This window comes from Hoplias malabaricus, unplaced genomic scaffold (assembly GCF_029633855.1).
Source record: "Hoplias malabaricus isolate fHopMal1 unplaced genomic scaffold, fHopMal1.hap1 scaffold_25, whole genome shotgun sequence".
NCBI lineage: Eukaryota > Metazoa > Chordata > Actinopteri > Characiformes > Erythrinidae > Hoplias > Hoplias malabaricus.
Window position 1 is genome coordinate 32,501 of NW_027101111.1, and position 4,962 is coordinate 37,462.

The following is a 4,962-nucleotide window of genomic DNA, read 5'->3' on the forward strand; positions in this document are numbered from 1 at the left end:
GCGGCGGGGGAAACTCCGCTCCGCCGCCGGTGACCAGAGCCGCACGAGACTGGAACCAGGGCCGGGGCTAACGAACGCCTCGGTCCGCCCTTCCGTCCCTAAGCGCATGTTCCTTGATCCGGGGTGCGAAATGACTCGTAAACGACCTGATTCTGAGTGCGGGTGTCATAAGTGGCAGAGCGGGTGCATATACCGCGATCCATTGAAAGTCATCCCGTCCACTCAAACATTTGTCGGGGGGGGAAGGCGAAAGCAAACCCCCGGTCCAGGTCTGGTTCTCTGGGGCGCGGGCCCCGGAGACTCCGTACACCGGTTAGAGGGAGCCGGTGGCGGGCATAGGGGAGGTGGGTACTCCCCTGTGAAATCCTGGATGACGGTTTTAGGTCTCGTAGTGGGCGAAAATCGGACTTAGTGCAATTTCCGAAACTCTGGTTCTCTGGGGCGCGGGCCCCGAGAGTCCGTACACCGGTTAGAAGGAGCCGGTGGCGGGCATAGGGAGGCAGGTCGCTCCCTTGAATGGTCCTGGATGTCTGGACTTAGTGCAATTTCCGAAACTCTGGTTCTCTGGGGCGCGGGCCCCGAGAGCCAGTACACCGGTTAGAGGGAGCCGGTGGCGGGCATAGGGAGGCAGGTCGCTCCCTTGAATGGTCCTGGATGTCTGGACTTAGTGCAATTTCCGAAACTCTGGTTCTCTGGGGCGCGGGCCCCGAGAGCCAGTACACCGGTTAGAAGGAGCCGGTGGCGGGCATAGGGAGGCAGGTCGCTCCCTTGAATGGTCCTGGATGTCTGGACTTAGTGCAATTTCCGAAACTCTGGTTCTCTGGGGCGCGGGCCCCGAGAGCCAGTACACCGGTTAGAGGGAGCCGGTGGCGGGCATAGGGAGGCAGGTCGCTCCCTTGAATGGTCCTGGATGTCTGGACTTAGTGCAATTTCCGAAACTCTGGTTCTCTGGGGCGCGGGCCCCGAGAGCCAGTACACCGGTTAGAGGGAGCCGGTGGCGGGCATAGGGAGGCAGGTCGCTCCCTTGAATGGTCCTGGATGTCAGCAGTTTCTGAAGAAGGGCGCCCTCTTGTGGTCCCATGGCCGAAGTACATGCTCTGAGCCCGGGTATCGCAGTGGGCGGAATGAGACTTAGAGGAATATTGACGGAGCCATGAGGGGCCTCCCCTGGAGGTCCCATGGCCGAGAAAAGTGCTCCGAGCCCGGGGTGATAGAGAACCGTGAACGCCGCGGTCTAAGACCTCGGGTATCGCAGTGGGCGGAATGAGACTTAGAGGAATGATGACGGAGCCATGAGGGGCCTCCCCTGGAGGTCCCATGGCCGAGAAAAGTGCTCCGAGCCCGGGGTGATAGAGAACCGTGAACGCCGCGGTTAAAGACCTCGGGTATCGCAGTGGGCGGAATGAGACTTAGAGGAATGATGACGGAGCCATGAGGGGCCTCCCCTGGAGGTCCCATGGCCGAGAAAAGTGCTCCGAGCCCGGGGTGATAGAGAACCGTGAACGCCGCGGTTAAAGACCTCGGGTATCGCAGTGGGCGGAATGAGACTTAGAGGAATGATGACGGAGCCATGAGGGGCCTCCCCTGGAGGTCCCATGGCCGAGAAAAGTGCTCCGAGCCCGGGGTGATAGAGAACCGTGAACGCCGCGGTTAAAGACCTCGGGTATCGCAGTGGGCGGAATGAGACTTAGAGGAATGATGACGGAGCCAGGAAGGGCCTCCCCTGGAGGTCCCATGGCCGAGAAAAGTGCCCCGAGCCCGGGGTGATAGAGAACCGTGAACGCCGCGGTTAAAGGCCTCGGGTATCGCAGTGGGCGGAATGAGACTTAGAGGAATGATGACGGAGCCATGAGGGGCCCCCCCTGGAGGTCCCATGGCCGAGAAAAGTGCCCCGAGCCCGGGGAGATAGAGAACCGTAAAGCGCGCGGGTTTGGGGCTCGGGTCTTCCAGTGGGCGGAGTGAGACTTAGAGAAATGATGACGGAGCTAAGAGGGGCCCCCCCTGGAGGTCCCATGGCCGAGAAAAGTGCCCCGAGCCCGGGGAGATAGAGAACCGTAAAGCGCGCGGGTTTGGGGCTCGGGTCTTCCAGTGGGCGGAGTGAGACTTAGAGAAATGATGACGGAGCTAAGAGGGGCCCCCCCTGGAGGTCCCATGGCCGAGAAAAGTGCTCCGAGCCCGGGGAGATAGAGAACCGTAAAGCGCGCGGGTTTGAGGCTCAGGTCTTCCAGTGGGCGCTCGTTCCAGCGGCGCGGGCTGGATGGTTTAGTCCGAGGAGGAGTGCTTAAGTGTGGGCCGGATAGGTTCGAGAGGTGCGCTGGGTTCCTGGAGGTCCAGCCCCGGAGGTTTGGAGCGGGGCGATGGAGCGAGCGAGGCCGAGTCGGGTGAGCCCGGGCCGGGCATGGGCGTTGGCGGCGATGGGGGTCTTCTCCCCGGAGGTTTGGAGCGGGCGATGGAGCTAGCGAGGCCGAGTCGGGTGAGCCTGGGCCGGGCATGGGTGTTGGCAGCGACGGGGGTGTCTTCCCCGGAGGTAAGTACCGTGGGGGGCAAGCGTGAGATATTCCAGGCCGGGAAAAGTGAGCTAAATTCGGCAAAGCGTTGTTAAAAAGGGGGGTCGGTTGATTTTTTTGTTAAATCTAAACGAACAAAGGGTGCGAGGCGTGAAAATTGCATTCAGCCGTGATTTTTTGGCAAAGTGCTAACCCTAGTGGTCTCCCAGTGGGACGTTTTAAAGTAGGACTTAGAAAAATTTCTGACCCTCTTCGCCCTAGGTAGCAAGCCCAAAACGGAGCACCTCGGAGAGGTAAAAATTCAGAGGGCATGGGGGTTTCCAGTGCGGTGCCGTCAGGACATTAGGGTTCCTTTAGAAAAGACGAAAGTTTGGGTACACCGTATGTAACTATGACAAGCCCAAGGCTCTGGTTCGCCTGTGGGCATGAATATAGTGAGATTTCCGCGTTATCTCACTGGAGGTGACCCCCGGAACGGTTCAAAACCTAAGTCGAGACTTCCATGGGACCCCGGCGATGGGAGTTTGAAGCCCGAGGAGTGACGCCCTCTGGGCTAAGGTTGGTGGTAGGTTCGGCCCCACTTTCTGGAGGTCTAAACTGACTTCCATGGACCCCGGTGATGCGAATTTGATGCCCGAGGAGTGACTCACCTCTGGGCTAAGGGTGGTGGTATGCTCGGCCCCCCCTCTGGATGTCTAAACTGACTTCCATGGACCCCGGTGATGCGAATTTGATGCCCGAGGAGTGACTCACCTCTGGGCTAAGGGTGGTGGTATGCCCAGCCCCCCCTCTGGAGGTCTCGAATGACTTCCATGGACCCCGGAGAAGCGTATTTCATGCCCGATGAGGAGCACACCTCTGGGCTAAGGGTGGTGGTATGCTCGGCCCCCCCTCTGGATGTCTAAACTGACTTCCATGGACCCCGGTGATGCGAATTTGATGCCCGAGGAGTGACTCACCTCTGGGCTAAGGGTGGTGGTATGCCCAGCCCCCCCTCTGGAGGTCTCGAATGACTTCCATGGACCCCGGAGAAGCGTATTTCATGCCCGATGAGGAGCACACCTCTGGGCTAAGGGTGGTGGTATGCTCGGCCCCCCCTCTGGAGGTCTAAACTGACTTCCATGGACCCCGGTGTAGCGTATTTCATGCCCGAGGAGTGACGCCCTCTGGGCTTAGGGTGGTGGTAAGCCCGGCCCCCCCTCTCTGGAGGTCTAAACTGACTTCCATGGACCCCGGTGTAGCGTATTTCATGCCCGAGGAGTGGTGCCCTCTGGGCTAAGGCTGGTGGTAAGCCCGGCCCCCCCTCTGGAGGTCTAAACTGACTTCCATGGACCCCGGTTATCCGAATTTCATGCCCGAGGAGTAGTGCCCTCTGGGCTTAGGGTGGTGGTAAGCCCGGCCCCCCCCTCTGGATGTCTCCAAAACCTAAGTCGAGACTTCCATGGACCCCGGTTATCCGAATTTCATGCCCGAGGAGTGATGACCTCTGGGCTAAGGGTGGTGGTAAGCCCGGCCCCCCCTCTCTGGAGGTCTAGATTGACTTCCATGGACCCCGGTGATGCGAATTTAAAGCCCGAGGAGTGGTGCCCTCTGGGCTAAGGGTGGTGGTAAGCCCGGCCCCCCCTCTCTGGAGGTCTAAACTGACTTCCATGGACCCCGGTGTAGCGTATTTCATGCCCGAGGAGTGACGCCCTCTGGGCTAAGGGTGGTGGTAAGCCCGGCCCCCCCTCTGGATGTCTCCAAAACCTAAGTCGAGACTTCCATGGACCCCGGTGTAGCGTATTTCATGCCCGAGGAGTGACGCCCTCTGGGCTTAGGGTGGTGGTAAGCCCGGCCCCCCCTCTCTGGAGGTCAAAATTGACTTCCATGGACCCCGGTTATCCGAATTTCATGCCCGAGGAGTGATGAACCTCTGGGCTAAGGGTGGTGGTAAGCCCGGCCCCCCCCTCTGGAAGTGTTCAAAACCTAAGTCGAGACTTCCATGGACCCCGGTTATCCGAATTTCATGCCCGAGGAGTGATGAACCTCTGGGCTAAGGGTGGTGGTATGCTTGGCCCCCCCTCTGGAGGTTTCCAAAACCTAAGTCGAGACTTCCATGGACCCCGGTGATGCAAAGTGACATGCCCGAAGAGTGGTGCCTTCTGGGCTAAGGAGGTGATAAGCCCGGTCTCTCCTCTGGAGGTCTGTGGTTTTAAAGTGAAATTTTTCTAAGTCCCGCACCTGAGATTTTAAGAAAATCAGGACCCTCCTCGAGCCTTGTAGCGAGTCCGAGGGAGGTTCATCGTTGTCGGCTATGCGAAAGGGGTTCAGATGCCTCGAATCCTGTGGGCATATGGTTTTTCAGCCTGGTGCCGTCGGGATATTAGGGAGGCATTAAATCAGACACAAGTTTGGGTAACAGCGATGCGAAACGCTATGCCCAAGGGAGTGGCTTCCCGATGGGCTTGAAATAATG

At 59.2% G+C, this 4,962-nt stretch overlaps 1 pseudogene; it reads left to right on the forward strand.

Moving 5' to 3' along the window:
* The window catches only part of LOC136684643 (28S ribosomal RNA), a 4,641-nt pseudogene extending 4,407 nt beyond the window's left edge, over positions 1-234 (forward strand).
* Positions 235-4,962: the final 4,728 nt, after the last annotated feature.